Source organism: Oryctolagus cuniculus, chromosome X, assembly GCF_051225735.1.
Source record: "Oryctolagus cuniculus isolate XC-2025 breed Fujian yellow rabbit chromosome X, ASM5122573v1, whole genome shotgun sequence".
Lineage (NCBI taxonomy): Eukaryota > Metazoa > Chordata > Mammalia > Lagomorpha > Leporidae > Oryctolagus > Oryctolagus cuniculus.
The window spans coordinates 44,764,982-44,782,948 of record NC_142888.1 but is presented as its reverse complement, the minus strand read 5'-3'; the positions used below and the strand labels follow the sequence as shown (position 1 = coordinate 44,782,948).

Sequence of the window (17,967 nt, the reverse complement as noted above, 5' to 3'; positions counted from 1 at the left end):
ACAGAATCCGGCGCCCCGACCGGGACTAGAACCCGGTGTGCCGGCGCCGCTAGGCGGAGGATTAGCCTAGTGAGCCGCGGCGCCGGCCTCAAAGACACATTCTTAAATTACCTCCTAGATTTTCTGATCTTTAGCTTGTCACTTTTATTCAAATATTAGTATAAGGCTGCTTTCCTGGGGGGATGTACATTGTACAGGGAGTCCTAGATAATTAGGACAAATAAAAGTTATCAAGATGGAGTTTGCATTGAGACACAGTGGGTTAATCCACTGGCTTGTGATGCAGGAATCCCATATCAGAGTACCCATTGGAGTGCTGTCTTGCTCTGCTTCCAATCCAGCGTCCTGTTAATATGCTTGTGAAGGCAACGGAAGATTACCCAAGTGCCACTGCCACCCATATGGGAGACCAGCATGGGGTTTGTAATGTCTGGTTTGGCATGGCCCAATACAGGCTGTTGTATTTGGGGAGTTAACCAGCTGATGGAAGATCTCTCTTGTCTCTCCCATGTCCTGCTCTGCCTTTCAAATAATAAACAAATGAGTATCTTAAAAAGGTATCAACATTGGAAAGGAATAAATAAAAGCAATTATATTTCAAATATATATATATATATATATATATATGCAAAACACTAAAGAATAAAGTGTCAGGGCTGGCATTGTAGCACAGCAGGTTAAGCCACCATCTGTGACACTGCTATCCTGTATGCACGCTGGTTCATGTTCCAGCTGCTCCACTTCTGATCCAGCTACCTGCTAATGGCATTGAAAAGAGCAGCAGGTGATGGAATACTACACAGCTGTAAAAAAATTTTGAAATTCCATCATTTGCAATAAAATGGATGCACCTGGAAACCATTATACTTAGTGAAATAAGCCAGTCCCAGAAAGACAAATACCATATATTTTCCCTGATCTGTAGTAACTAATAGAGTACCTAAAAGGTACTCTATATGAGTAATCTATACGAGTGAAATTGACACTTTGAGATGAAATGAGTTTGAACAGCCCTTGTCTTGACTGTTGAGTAACAGTATTTTTTTCTTCATACTATTTGTTGAACTCTTTACTTAGTGTAGCGTCAATCTTATGAGTATAAAGTTAACTGAAAATATATCTTTGTAAAAATTAAGAATGAGAATAGGACAGGGAAGAGGAAGAAGGGTGGGAACATGGGTGGGAGGGAAGGTAGGGTGGGAAGTATCACTATGTTATTGCATCTATATATAAGAAATACATGAAATTTGTATACCTTGAATAAATTTTTAAAAAAGCAGATGATGGCCCAAGAGAGTTAGAAACATACCAGGGGATTCGAATTCAATCCCATCAAGGTGGCATGTACCAATGACATCTCACTAGTCCCAGTGATCAATTTCTGTTCGCAATTGATTGTAATAGGACTAAGAACCAAAGGGATCACATAAACAAGAATAGTGTCTGCAAATACTAGCTGATAGAATCAAAAAGGGAGAGAATGATCCAACATGGGAAGTGAGATACACAGCAGACCCATCGAATGGCAGATGTCCTAACAGCACTCTGGCCTCAGAATCAGCCCTTAAGGCATGTGGATCCAGCTGAAAAGCCCATGAGAGTATTTCAGGCATGGAAAGCCAAGACACTCTGGGGGAAAAAAAAACCTAAATGAAAGATCTCCACGAGTGAGATCCCAGTGGAAAGAATGGGTCATCAAAGAAGGAGGTACCTTTCTCTGAAGGGAGGAGAGAACTTCCACTTTGACCATGGCCTTGTCTAAATATGATCAGAGTCAGTGAACTCAGGGGGCTTCCATAGCCTTGGCAACTCATGACAAGAGCCTAGGGTGATTGCTGAGGCCATAAACAAGAGTGTCAATTTGTTAAATCAACAACAGGAGTCACTGTGCACTTACTCCTCATGTAGGATCTTTGTCCTTAGTGTGCTGTACATTGAGATTTAATGCTATAACTAGTACTCTAACAGTATTTTTCACTTTATGTTTCTGTGTGGGAGAAAACTGTTGAAATCGTTACTTAATGTATGCTAAACTGATCTTCTGTATATAGAGAATCGAAAATGAATCTTGATGTGAATGGAAGGGGAGAGGGAGTGGATAAGGGGAGGGTTGTGGGTGGGAGGGACGTTATGGAAGGGAAGCCATTGTAATCCATATTCTGTACTTTGGAAATTTATATTCATTAAATAAAAGTTAAAAAAAAAAAAGCAGATGATGGCCCAAGAGCTTGAGCCCCTGCCATCCACATGGGAGACCTGAATGAAGCTCCTGGCTCCCGGTTTCAGCCTGGCTCATCCCTGGCCATTGTAGCCACTTGAGAAGTGAACAGCAGACAGAATATCTCTTTCTCTCTCTGTCTCTCCCTCTCTCTGTAACTCTTAAATAAATAAATAAATATTTTTTAAAAAGTCAACAAGATCAATAAACAAAGTAAGTGTGATTTCTATACATCTGAAACAGACAATTCAAAATGAAATTAATAAAAAAATTCAATTTATGAGATCAAGAACAAAAAAGTATGTAGGAATAAATTTAATCAAAGATGTACAAATTTGTACATTGAACAATACAAAAATTATTGAAATAAATTAAAGACAATATAAATGGTGAGATATACCATGGACATGGATTATAAGACTTCAAACTGTAAAATCACAATACATGTTTGTGGGGAGCAACTCGGACTAGACTAAGTTACTCGAATTAAGACTTATTCTATGCATCTGCTCTCCCACAATATGGTGCTGAGAAGGGAATAAACAGCTTCTACACAGCTGCCTCTCGCCAATTTGATTGACTGAGCTGCAGGAGCTGATTGGAGGAGAGCAGGGATTGGTGGAAGAGGACTATAAAGGAGGAGAGAGACAACATGCACCAGGAACATCTAAGGGGAACACCTGAGGAACATCTGAGCAGCCCCCGAGAGAGCCAGCCGGCGGTGTGCCGCTCCCCTGCGGAAGTGGGGAAAGTGGCAGGGGGCCCGCCCCTCCACGGAGGTGGAGGGACGGTAGCCAACCCGGGAAGAACCAGCAGCAAACCCGGGGAGGGCCAAGCAGACAAAAGAACAGCACAGGGTCCTGTGTCGTTCCTCCACGAAGACGGGGAGCGACATAATGGTGCCGTGACTCTGATAGGAAGCCTAGGCAGGGTCTAGTGTCGTTCCTCCACGAAGAGGGGGAGCGACAATGTTCAACACAACCCTTATCAGAATTCCAACTACTGTTCTACATAAATGAAAAATGTAATCATAAAACTCTTAGAGAGTTGCAAGAGACTTAAAATAAAAACACTTTCCAATTTCAAAACCAACTACAAAGCTACATTAATCAATAAAGTGTGGTAATAGCATAAGAATATGAATGCAAACAGAATAGAATTCAGATATTAGATATAAATCCATAGATCTATATACAACTGATTTTAAACAAGAGTGCTAAGACAACTCAATGGGGGAAATAATAGTCTTTTAACAATGTAACTGAAAGCTTGATAATCGCAAGCAAAAGAATATATTGGACACCTAACCTCATATCATATACAAAAATTAATTCAGGAATAAAGGCCCAAATATAAGAAGATTAAATACTATAAAACTCTTAGAAGTAAACACTGTGAAAAATCTGACCCTGGATTAGAAAACAGATCTTTAGATAAGACATCAAAAAGCACAAGCAATAAAATTTTTTTTATTTCATGAAGATTTTTAAATGGGGCAGGTATCTGGCATTGCAGTTAAAGGAGCACTTGGATTGCCTACATCCAATATTGGAGTACCTGTGCTCAAGTTTTAGCTCTGCTTCCAATTCCAGCTTTCAAATATTGTGTACCCTGGGAGGCAGCAGGTGATGCTCAAGCAGCTTGGTCCCTGTCACATTTATGGGAGATCCAGACTGAGTTCCTGACTCCTGGCATTGGTCTGGCCCAGCCCTGGCTGTTGTGGGCATTTGGGGATTGAACCAGTGAATGGGAGATCTTTAACTCTCTCTCTCTCTCTCTAATAAACCAAATAATAAAAAATAAGTAATTTAAAAACATTTGTACATCTAAGACAATTATTAAGAAAGTGAATGGAGGGGCTGGTGTCATGGCATAGTGGTTAAGCTGCCATCTACAACAATGGCATCCCATATGGGCACCAGTTCAAGTACCGGATGTTCCACTTCCAATCCAGTGCCCAGATAATGTGCCTGGGAAAACAGTACAAGATGGCCCAAGTGGTTGGGCTTCTGAAACCATGTGGGAGACCTAGATGGAATGCCAGTCTCTTGGCTTAGGCCTAGCCCAGCAACAGTCATTGCAGACATTTTGGGGAGTGAACAAGTATATGGAAAATCTTTCCTCCTTTCCCCTCCCTATAACTTTGCCTTTGAAATAAGTGAAACACATCTTTTTTAAAAAGTGAGTAGCAATCCAGAGAATAGGAGAAAGCATTTTCCAATCATGTTTATCTGGGAAAAAATCTAGTATCCAAAATTATAAAGGACTCTTACAATTCAACAATAATGATAAATAACCCAAGTAAAAGCTGAGCAAAAGATTAAAATAGACATTTCTTTCTCTCTCTCTCCTTCTCTCTATATATATGCAAATAGTTAATAAGCACAATATTTCCATTGTCATTATCATATCTCCTAGCAATTTCATTAAGTATATCCACAAAAGAAGTAAAAATTGATACTCAAGCAAATACATTTATGTGTATGTTCTTAGCAGCAGTATTAATAATAGCTAAAATGTTCATTAGTAGATGAATAAACACTATGTATACAATATAATCCAATATTATTCATCCATAAAGGGAGTGAAATATTGCCACATGCTACAATGTGGATGAACCTTTAAAAAATTATGCTAAATTAAATAAGCTTGACATGAAATATCAGACAGTACATGAATCTACTTAGATGAAATGTTCAGAATAGGTAAACTGATAGAGACAAAATGCAGACTGTTGCGTTGCAGGTTCTTGGGGAGGCACGGAATGAGAAGAAAATGCTTAACTGGTATAAAGTTTACTTTTGGAAAACTTTTAAAACTAGATAGAGGCGGTGCTTACACCACATGGCGAATGTATTATATGCAACCAAATTGTTCACTTTACAGTGGTTAGATTTTTTATATGAATATAAGTTCAATTTTTTAAAAAATATGAATTGCTGTTTCATATAAGCTAGAATAGTTATAATTTTAAAGGAGAAAAAGTGTTGGAAAGGATGCGGATAAATTAGAAATCTCATTCATTGCTAATGAGAATGTAAAACACCACAGTTACCATGGGAAACAGTTTGGCAATAACTCAGAGATTAAACAAAGTTGTCATATGACTCAGCAATTCCAATCCTAGATATAATTCTGAAAGACTTGAAAGGTGTTTATACAAAAACATGAACACAAATGTTCATTGCAGGATTATACATTCACCTAAAAACCAAAATGTAAATTATCAAAAATAAATAAAATGAACAGAATCGAGAACCTACAGGAAATCCATACTTATATAAATGACTTTTAATATGTCAACACAATGTCATAAATGACAACAATTTCAACAAATGATGTTGAAACAATTTGATGTTCACATACAAAAAACAGAACTTGGATCCACATTGGTTACAAAAATTGAAACAAAATGTGCCATTGATTTAAACATAAATACTAAAACTTTAAAACTTATGTAAATTGTTGTGACCTTGGGTTGGACAAAGATTTGTTAGCTATGCAACAGTTATCCTAACATTTGTTAACAGCAAAGAACATTCAAGAGTATGGTGTCATGTTCTGTTGATGTTTTTGTCAAAAATTAATTGACTATGTGTTTTCATTTATTTCTGGGCTCTCAACTCTGAGTCATTTGCCTGTGCGTCTGTTTTTATACCAGTATCATTCTGCTTTGATTACTATAGTTTTGTAATATTATTTTTAAAAAGGAAGTTGATATCTCCAACTTTTACCTTCTCAGTATTACTTTGGCTATTCAAAATTTTTTGTGGTTTAATACAATTTAAGAATTGCATTTTTCTATTTCTATGAAGAATGCTATTGGAATTTTGATAAGGATTGAATTAAATCAGCATGTTGTTTTGGGAACTATAGATATATTCACAATATTAATTATCCAGATCCATGAACACAAAATATCTTTCAATTTATTTGGATCTTCTTCAATTTCTTTCATCATTGTTTTATAGTACTTCATTAAACCTTTTCCTAAGTATTTTATTGTTTCTTTGAAAGGCAAAGTTACAGAGAGAGAAAAAGAGAAACTGAGAGAGAGATCTTCCATCCTCTGGTTCACTCCCCATATGTGCACAACAGCCAGGGCTGAAGCAAGCCAGAGCCAGGAGCCAGGAGTAGGTGGCAGTGGCCCAAACACTTGGGTCATCTTCTGCTGCTTTGTCAGACACATTACCAGGGTGGTGAATTGGAAATGGAGCAGCTAGGACTCAAATCAGTGCCTAAATGGGATTCTGACATCACAGGAAGTGGCTTAACCAGCTACGCCACAACGTCAGCCCTGCTAAGTATTTTTTTTATGCAATTGTAAATGGAATATTCTTGACTTTTTTCAGCGAGGTTGTTATTTGCATAAATAAATGTTACTGATTTTGTTTTTTGACTTTGTATAATGCAACTTTACTGAATTCAGTTATTAATTCTAACAATTTTTGAGGAATTTTGGGAGGAGTTTCAGTACTATGTGGAATAGAAGTGGGCATCCTAAAATACTCTCATGGGCTCTTCAGTCAGATCCAAATGCCTTAAGGGCTGATTCTGAGGCCAGAGTGCTATTTAGGACATCTGCCATTCTATGAGTTTGCTGTGTATCCCGCTTCCCATGTTAGATCATTCTCTCCCTTTTTGATTCTATCAATTAGTATTAGCAGACACTAGTTTTGTTTGTGTGATCCCTTTGACTCTTAGACCTAGCAGTGTGATCTATTGTGAACTGAAATTTATCACTTGGACTAGTGAGATGGCATTGGAACATGCAACCTTGATAGGATTGTATTGGAATCCCCTGGTACATTTCTAACTCCACCGAGAAGGAGGTACCTTTCTCTGAAGGGAGGAGAGAACTTCCACTTTGACTATGACCCCATCTGAATAAGACTGAAGTTGGCGAACTCAAAAGGCTTCCATAGCCTTGGCAACTTGTAAGTAGAGCCTAGGGAGATTACTGACGCCATAAACAAGAGTGTCAAATTGTTAAGTCAACAACAGGAGTCACTGTGTACTTATTCCTCATGTGGGATCTGTCCTTAATGTGTTGTCCAATGTGAAGTAATGCTATAACTAGTACTGAAACAGTATTTTAGGCCGGCGCCGTGGCTCACTAGGCTAATCCTCCACCTTGCGGCACCGGCACACCGGGTTCTAATCCCGGTCGGGCTGCCGGATTCTGTCCCAGTTGCCTCCCTTCCAGGCCAGCTCTCTGCTATGGCCCAGGAGTGCAGTGGAGGATGGCCCAAGTCCTTGGGCCCTGCACCCCATGGGAGACCAGGAAAAGTACCTGGCTCCTGCCATCGGATCAGCGCAGTGCGCCGGCTGCAGCGTGCCAGCCGCGGCGGCCATTGGAAGGTGAACCAACGGCACAAGGAAGACCTTTCTCTCTGTCTCTCTCACTCACTGTCCACTCTGCTTGTCAAAAAAAAAAAAACAGTATTTTACACTTTGTGTTTCTGTGTGGGTGCAAACTGATGAAATCTTTACTTAATATATACTAAATTGATCTTCTGTATATACAGATAATTGAAAATGAATCTTGATGTGAAGGGAATGGGAGAGGGAGCGGGAGATGGGAGGGGTGTGAATGGGAGGGAAGTTATGGGGGAGAAGCCATTGTAATCCATAAACTGTACTTTGGAAATTTATATTTGCTAAATAAAAGTTTAAAAAAAAGCAGTGGGCATCCCTGGCTGATATGATCTTTTATATATTGAGTTTGAAAGAAAAAAAGGTATAGAGAGGCAGAGAATACAATGTGACTACTAAAGGTGGAAAGGGGTAGAGAAGAAATGAGGAAATACAGTTCAAAGGACACAAAGTAAAATATATGAAGAAGTCTCGAGTTCTAATGTGTGAGATGAGGACCATAATTTGGATCAGCCCAGTTCAGAATTGTGTTATAATACAGAATTCTATTCTGGATTGTTACTAAATGAGTATATATTAACTGCTCTTACTGCTACTAGAATGTAGTTTCCATGAGAGCAGGGGTTTTGCTCACTGTTGCATCCCTAGTGCCTTAAATAGTGTTGGCAATAGTTAGCACTGAATAAGTATTTAGTGACTTAACATACTATGACTTCTGTCTGGGCTAAATATCCTATCCACTGAGCAGCCTTTCAGTTCTTATTCCAAGACTATATTCTTTGAGTATTCTATCTTTAAAATCCATTTTAATATCTGATAAAGGAAGATCCTTTCATTAACCTTCTCTCTTTTTAAAAGGATTTATTTACTTATTTATTTGAAAGGCAGAGTTACACAGTGGCAGAGAGAGAGAGAGAGAGAGATCTTCCATCTGTTGGTTCACTCCTCAAATGGCTGCAACGTCTTGAGCTGGGGTGATCCAACGCTGGGAGCCAGGAGCTTCTTCATGTCTCCATGCAAGTGCAGGGGCCTAAGTGCTTGGAGCATCTTCCACTGCTTTCCCAGGCCACTACAGAGAGCTGGATCGGAAGTGGAGCATCTGGGACTCAAACTGGTGTCCATATGAGAAGCTGGCACTGCAGGTAGCATCTCTACTCAGTAACCCACAGCACCAGCCCCTAACATTCTTTTAAGAATATTCTTAGGGGCTGGCGCTGTGGTGCAGTAGTTTAAAGCCCGGGCCTGCAGAGCTGGCATACCATATGGGTACCGGTTTGAGTCCCGGCTGCTCCACTTCCAATCCAGCTCTCTGCTATGGCCTGGGAAAGCAGTGGAGAATGGCCCAAGTCCTTGGACCCCTGCACCCATGTGGGAGACCCAGAGGAGGTTCCTGGCTCCTGGCTTTGGATCAGCTCAGCTCTGGCCATTGTAGTCATTTGGGGAGTGAACCAGCGGAATGGAAGACCTCTCTCTCTCTCTGGCTCTACCTCTCTCTGTACCTCTCTCTTTCAAATAAATAAAATAATTCTTTAAAAAAAAGAATGTTCTTAGCTAATCCTATTTATTCTTCCAAATACAATTTTAGAACAACTTCGTCAAGTTTCAAAAATATTTTCAAATATGTCTGTTATTAAAGCATGTTATTAGCAATTTCAAAATAGGCAAAAATAAAAATATACATTTTACCAATCAGGAGGTCATATTTCAGGAAACTGTATGCAAAAATAAAAAGAGAGAAGATTTCTAATGAAATCTCTGAGCAGGCTATCCTAAAGTCCCAGCTTTGTAACAAAATCAGGTAGTATGGTACAACAGTGAAAACTTTGGACATTATTGTAATTAATTAAACTTTTATGAAAACTATTAGAAACTATAATCTAGATAAAATTAATTGAATGAATGCCTGTGATCAGCAAAAGATAAGAAAATCCAATAGAATTAATGGAAAATATGAACAGGTATTTCACAAAAGAAGTAATCACAAAAACTAAAGGCATAAGAAAACCTGCTAAACCTCATTAGAAATATGAGAAATATATTCTAAAACAAGGAGTTATCACTTCACAGTTACCAGATAGGCTAATATTAAAAAAGGTAGATAGTGACAAGTATTGGAGTGACTTAAGAAAACAGGAATCCTTATGCACTAATGGTGAAGCCATACTAAAAACAATCTGATATTCAGGAAATTAAAGCTATTATAATTTTACTATTACTATTGTCATCATCATCAATACAAAGGAGCCATTTGACTCTCATTCAGGCCTACTTTTATTAACACATAACTCTTAAATATTTTGGTTACCTATTCCTAGGAAGTACTAGATTGAATAAAAAAAACTACAAATTGAGAAGAGGAAAATATCAAGCTACAGCTATGAAAGAAGACAGAAATAAAAAAAGACATATAATACATGCTAATCATGATAATTCTGATGAACCAACAATGTCAAATATATTTGGTATTTCCTACTTTAAAAGTCTAAAATTACATACTTATCTATCAAAAATTGTTATAATAATTTTCTCCCACAGAGTAGAAAGCTTCAGTTCTTAGAATAATAATCACCTGGAACAATTCATTTTAAGGCCAGACAGATAATGGACTACTGTCATTTTAAGGTTTGAAAAATAGTAGTTAGGAACAACTGTGAAATACTGAAGTGGCTTTAAAAACCTGCTTTTTCACATTTCCAAAAGCTATACACAGAAGCTACAGATCAATGGAGTAAAAAAAATAGCATATAACTGCTTGCAATTCCTCAAATTCAAATATAACAGCAATCCCATGAAACACAACTGTGAAATAAAGAATAGAAAGGATTATTTTAAAAAATATGTGCAGTGTTTTAAAGCTAATTTTATTAATATCAACAATATGTCTTCTGTTTAGAAACTGAGCTCTTTTTATATCCAGGAAAATATCTCTCAATAGGCAAGGCTGACTTATCATAATTACAGGTTGCCTGCCCATCTTAAGTCTCACTTTATTGACAAGCCAGGAAAAACAACATCTAGAGCTTGTTCATATGAATTTGTGCTATGTCTTTTACACCTACTTTAAAGCTAAATCCTAGGAAGAATGGAAATGTAATTTTCTCTGTAAATAATAATGATTAGTTTATAAAAATACTAATCATTGCTATTACTATGATTTTGAGAAAGGACAGACATGGAAAAAGGAATAGAAACTAAAGCATATAATTCTAGTTCAATCTAAGCCTCCTCTCTCCCCAAACCTCCAATTTACCTATTCAAAAATAAAACCATTCTAAAAATCATAACACCATAGACTTAACTACTGAACTCCGTCCAAATCATTTTTTTTCTTTCATGGATATTATTTTCTTTTTAGTAATTTACATTAGAAATGTATATCTTTTCCCATGATAGCATGTTAGAATCTTTCTGTTTTCATACATGAGAAAATAAAAAGATAATCTCTGAAAGCCTTTATAGGTTAGAATTTGAAAGTATAATTTTTCAGTCATCTAGAGTACTGACCTGTGAGCCCTGAAGCTGTTATACACCGAACAAAAGCTATCTTCTAACTAACACAGCTATCTTCTAACTATCTCACACTGTCCAACAGCATGCCCACCAATGAGAATGCCAATTTACAAGCTTCCTACTTGAAGATATTCAGGAATAAAAACAAAGAAAAAAACAAAATAATGGTACAACAGAATACACAAGTTAATGAGATCCAAGATGGCTAAACAGGGAAAAGATGCACTGATTTTGACCACAGGACAATAACAGAAGAAAAGCAGAGTAACTGCATTCCCAGGAGAGAGTTGGAGAGAAGTTTGCAGTGGAAATTCTACAGACAGAAGAGAGATGCCATGGAGCAATGTGGACAATACAAACATGTAGCAGTGAGCAGGGACAGCTGAGGGCTGGAGGAGACACCACCTTCTTGAAGCAAGCACATACCTCTGGATATACACTAAAGGAGCAGATACCCCACTAAGCCACAGAGGCATATTTCAAAGATAAAAACCATCAGGGGACAAAACCAACAAGTGGTTCCACAAAAGCCTAAACATAAACATAGAAATACAATAGACATGAACAAGGAAAGACATTGTGACTCCCAAAAGAAACATAACAACAATTCAGCATTAGAATGTGAAGACAAAGAGACTGATTAAATGCCTGCAAAGGAATTCAAAAGAATGATCATACAATTACTAAAAAACAGAGAAGCTAATACATGAGATAAAGAAATCCATACACGAAATGGATGAAAAATTTAGCCAGGAGATAGAGATTTTGAAGAGAAATCAAACTAAATATTAGAAAAGATTAATTAAATATGTCAAAAAACACTGGAAAGCTTAAGAATAGACTTGGTGAGGCAGAAGAAAGAATATCTGAGACAAAAGACAAATCCTTGGGAATAGACCAAAAAAAGAAATTACAAAAACTGAAAATTGTGTTCAAGACTTATGGGAGAGGGACTGGCACTGAGGCATAGCAGGTAAAGCCACTGCCTGGAGTACTGGCATCCCACGTGGGCACCAGTTCGAGTCCCAGCTGCTCCACTTCTGATCCAGCTCTCTGCTACGGCCTGGGAAAGCAGTAGAAAATGGCCCAAATCCTTGGGCCCCTGCACTCACATGGGAGACCCAGAAGAAGCTCTAGGCTCCTGGGTTCAGAATGGCCCAGCTCCAGGCACTGTGATCATTTGGGGTGTAAACCAGCAGGGAGAAGACCTGCCTCCCTCCCCCTACCCATCCCCACCCCTTTCTCTCTCTCTCTGCCTCTCTGTAACTCTGCCTTTCAAATAAATAAATAAATCTTTAAAAAAGATATATAGGATAGTATAAAACCACCTAACATATGTGTCTTAGGAGTTCCTGAAGGTGTGGAAAGAGAGAATGGATTAGAAGGCCTATTCAGTGAAGTAATAGCAGAAAAAATTCCTTCATTTGGATAAAGATAGGGACACCCAAGTACAGGAAGCACATAGAACATGATCAGAAAAGAACATTATGACGACACATTATAGTCAAGCTTTCAACAGTAAAACATAAAGAAGAGATTCTAAAATATACAACAAAAATGCCAGATTACTTTCGAGGATCTCCAATTAGACTAACAGAACATTTCTCTTTTTTTTTTTTTTGACAGGCAGAGTGGATAATGAGAGAGACAGAAAGAAAGGTCTTCCTTTTGCCGTTGGTTCACCCTCCAATGGCCGCCACGGCTGGCGCGCTGCGGCCGGTACACCGTGCTGATCCAAAGGCAGGAGCCAGGTGCTTCTCCTGGTCTCCCATGGGGTGCAGGGCCCAAGCACTTGGGCCATCCTCCACTGCCTTCCCGGGCCACAGCAGAGAGCTGGCCTGGAAGAGGGGAAACTGGGAAAGAATCCTGCACCCCGACTGGGACTAGAACCCGGTGTGCCGGCGCTGCTAGGTGGAGGATTAGCCTATTGAGCTGCGGCGCCGGCCTAACCGCACATTTCTTATCAGAAACCTTACAGGCTATGAGAGAATGGAGAGACAAAGTCCAAGTTGTAAAAGAAAAAAAAAACTGTCAACCCAGAATACTGTACCCAGCAAAGCTCTCAATTATAAATGAAGGTGAAATAAAGACCTTCCATGACAAACAGAAATTTAAAGAACTTATCCCCAATCATCCAGCCTTACAAATGATACTTTAAGGATCTGCTACATATGGAAAGAGAAAGATAGTCATCACTACAAAAGGACTTTGTGAAGGCAGAAAATCTCTCAGTAAAAGTTCAAGTTCAAAGCAAATAATAGTAACATTTATGGAAAAGTGGCAGGACAAATTTGATATTTATCAATAATAACCTTGAATGGAAATAGCCTAAATTCTCCAATTAAAAGATGCAGACTGGCTGCATGGATTAAAAAGAAACAAGACCCATCTATTTGCTGCCTACAAAAAAAAATATCAAAAACAGATACACAAAAACTGAAATTGAAAGGATGGAAAGAGATATTTCATGATAAGGGAAAGAAAAAATGAGTAGTAGCCATGATAATATGAGACACAATAAGCTGTACCATAAAAAATGTTAAAAGAGACAAAGAAAGGCATTATGTGATGATTAAGGAATCAATTCAACAGGAAAATGTGACTATAGTAAATGTATAATGAAATGCATATGAAAGAGTCATCTGTACCCCCATGTGTATTGCAGCTCAATGCACAATAGCTAAGATATAGAATTAACCCAAATGTCCATCAATGGATGACTGGATAAAGAATATGTAGTATATACACACCATGGGATACTATTCAGCCATAAAAAAGAATGAAATCCCATCTTTTGCAACACAATAGATGCAACTGGAGAGCATTATGCTTAGTGAAATAAGCCAGTCCCCAAAACATAAATATATGTTTTCTCTGATATGTGGCAGTTAATATAGAATACAAAAAAAGTATAGGAATGAAACTGACGTCTTGTGATATAATCATTGTTTTAGCCCTTGTTTATATTCCTGTGGACTTGTGGTCTTCCTTCATTTTACTTTTTGAATATTATGGTTAGTGGTAAATTAAGCATGCGGTTATACAGTGGTTTTAAAGCACGTTTTTGCAAAAAATTAAAGAAAAAAAACAAAAGGAAGGACATTTTTATATGTCATTCATACTGTCGCTCAAGCATATTTAAACTCAAACCTACTTAAACAATTCTAAACTGTACATAATGTTCAGATCCTCTCTTCTCACTCTCCTTTCCCCTCAAATTTTTTATTGCTATGTGGAACTTAACCAGGGAACTCTGCAATGCCCTGGAAGTAAAAACTAAATCTTACCCTTCTCTTTACATCAAAAAGGCACCATCTTATAAGCTGCAAAAAGCAGCTTGAGTTCATAGTCAAGAAGTTTGGGTTCATTCATTCAATCAATACATATTTATTGAAAAGTACATTATTTATCGAGCACAGTTCTAAATGTCAGAGATTTTTTTTTAACTTTTATTTAGTAAATATAAATTTCCAAAGTACAGTTTATGGATTACAATGGCTTCCCCCCCTCATAATTTCCCTCCCACTCGCACCCCTCCTATCTCCCGCTCCCTCTCCCATTCCCTTCACATCAAGATTCATGTTCAATTATCTTTACATACAGAAGATCAATTTAGTATATATTAAGTAAAGATTTCATCAGTTTGCACACACACAGAAACACAAAGTGAAAAATACTGTTAAAGTACTAGTTATAGCATTACTTCACATTGGACAACACATTAAGGACAGATCCCACATGAGAAGTAAGTACACAGTGACTCCTGTTGTTGACTTAACAATTTGACACTCTTGTTTATGGCGTCAGTAATTCCCCTAGGCTCTTGTCATGAGTTGCCAAGGCTATGGAAGCCTTTTGAGTTCGCTGACTTCAATCTTATTAAGACAGGGTCATAGTCAAAGTGGAAGTTCTCTCCTCCCTTCAGAGAAAGGTACCTCCTTCCTTGATGGCCCCGTTCTTTCCACTGGGATCTCACTCGCAGAGATCTTTCATTTAGGTCTTCTTTTTTTTCCAGAGTGTCTTGGCCTTCCATGCCTGAAATACTCTCATGGGCTCTTCAGCAATATCCGAATGCCTTAAGGGCTGATTCTGAGGCCAGAGTGCTTTTTAGGACATCTGCCATTCTATGAGTTTGCTGTGTATCCTGCTTCCCATGTTGAATCGTTCTTTCCCTTTTTTGTTCAATCATTTAGTATTAGCAGACACTAGATATAGAGGCCAAAAAAACACAGATATTGTCCTTACCTTTTAAAGCTTATAGTCCAGTTTTAGAGGCAGACAATCAGATAATCATACCTATAAATGTAAAATTATACATTTGTGGAAAGTACTTTGAGGTGAATGTAAAGGAGCAACTGAGAGGTTACAATCAAGGGACTAGGTTAGATGGAAGGAAATGACATGGAAGCAGAGAATTGAGGGATGCATGAGGATTAGGAAAATAGTTGGAACTGAAAGGAATACAGAGCAGTCAATTCATAGTCTGAAAGGGAAAGAATGGGAACAGAGGCAAGGCTATAGATGTTGGTAAAGAGAAGTTCATAGATGGTTCTGTAGGATATGTTCTGAGCTTCAGTTTTATCCCTTGCTATAGTAGGGTTTTTACTGGGGGAGTAATATAATCAGAACTGTATTTTTAAATAGCTACAGTATACAAAATGGATTAGGATGGTATCTATAGTTCATTATATTAGTTTTCTGTTGTTGTACCAAAATATCTGAAACTGAGCATTTTATAAAGAAAAGAGGCTTATTTAGTTCACAGTTTGGGAGGTATAAAGTCCAAAATTAGGCAGTCCCATCTGTTCAACTTCTGGTGAGGGCTTTCTGGGGACATCACAACATGGCAGATAGCATCAAGGCAAGAGTATACCCAAGAGGGAGAGAATATTAATACAGAAAGACAGGAGACAAGAGAGATTCAGGAGCCAGTTTTATTCATTTTATAACAACCCACTCACATGAGAACTAACCACAAAAACTACATTAATCCCTTGTGAAGGAAAGCCCCCACTGACCCAATCATATCCCACTAGGTTCCACCTCTTAACGATTTCACCACCTCTCAATATTGCCACACAAGGGACCAACCTTCTAAAACACAAACTTTTGGGAGACATACTCAAACCCTTTCCAAACCATAACACTTAACTCCTCTTTGTTATCTCAGTAATACCTGAAAAATAATGTCAAAATCCAAATTCATTCTTTTATCCCCTTTCCAGTGTCTCTTCTCTCTATATACATATTGTTTAAAAGTCACAGTATGCACCAGCGTTGTCTCTGTATTCTATTTGGAGAGACATAGAAAAAGCAATGTTGCCTGTAACTATGAAGACGCATCCATTTTTACCACCTTCATTCCCATCAGGGAGGTATAAGTGTTCAATAAGGTTAGCTTCTGCAAACATTATCTTAATTCCACACTCATAAAATTGTTTTCTATCAATGATTTGTTTCTTCCAGTATCTCATTTTTTTTCTCTCAACTGCACTCTTTCAGTCTACAATATATTTGCGTCTTCCCCATTTTAAAAGAAAAAAAGTGAAGAAAGGCAAAGAAAAATAGGAGAATAAGACCCTCTAGCAATTGTCTCCCTACAGAAACATTAATTTGAAATATACACTAAGGAATGTACCTTCACAAGAGCTAAGAAAATCAGGTCAGAGATCACAGTACTTAGTTCTAGTATAATAAGAAAAGATCTATTGAAAAGTGTAATACAGTCACACTGTCCACTTTGCTATTCCCCAAACTCCAAGTAGCACAGCATGGAGAGATACTTAGTGGAGGGTGAGGAAAATAATACAGGCCTTTGACTCAGAACCTAGTACCCTGACCCCAAGCCAGTGTCTATAGATGGTACTGCTGGACATTCTCCAGAGAAAAGCAGAAATCTGTGACCCAAAAAGGAAATACTAGTGTTCTGATCCCTCACCACTGCTGGTTGCAACATGGGCCTGGGTTCTATACTGGGACTGCAGAGGTACTGGCAGCCATTAGCTTCAGGTACTATCTAGCCTAGTTTCAGCTTGGACAGCCAAGATACTGCCTCTACCATCTCTCCTCCAACCCCAGGCAGTGAGAGAGAGAGAGAGAGAGAGAGAGAGAAAGAGAGAAAGAGAGACAGCTTAAAGTGATGCCTTGTTATAATGGCAAGGTTTTGTGTGTGTGTGTGTGTGTGTGTGTGTGTGTGTAAGATTCCAGGAGTGTCAATTGGTAAAGTCAACAACAGGAGTCACTGTGCACTTACTCCTCATGTAGGATCTCGGTCCTTAACGTGCTGTACACTGAGGCTTAATGCTATAACGAGTACTCAAACAGTATATTTCACTTTGTGTTTCTATGGGGGTGCAAACGACTGAAATCTTTACTTAATGTACACTAAACTGATCTTCTGTAAAAAAAAAAAAAAAAAAAAAAAAAAGAAAGAAATTTTCAATTCCCAACTTGACTCTCACTGGGATTAAACATGACAATAGGTCTGATCTGATTTCATCATCATTTTAAAAAAATCATCTATTATTTTTCACTTTATGTTTCTGTGTGGGAGCAAACTGTTGAAATACTTATTTAAGGTATACTAAGCTGATCTTCTGTATATTAAGATAATCGAAAATGAATCTTGATGTGAATGGAAGGGGAGAGGGAGTGGGAAAGGGGAGGGTTGTTGGTGGGAGGGACGGTATGGGGGGGGAAGCCATTGTAACCCATGAGTCGTACTTTGGAAATTTATATTCATTAAATAAAAGATAAAAAAAAAATAAAATAAAAAAAAAAAAGATTCCTGGTAAATATAAAGCAAAAATCTGTAGTAGACATACCAAAAATAAAAATCAAAGACTCAAATCACACTATAATCA

The 17,967-nt window shown here is 38.0% G+C and overlaps 1 protein-coding gene across 2 annotated transcripts in view; it reads right to left on the bottom strand.

Moving 5' to 3' along the window:
* ZC3H12B (zinc finger CCCH-type containing 12B) overlaps positions 1-17,967 on the bottom strand; it is a 547,765-nt gene that overhangs the window by 392,010 nt on the left and 137,788 nt on the right. The window lies entirely within an intron of this gene.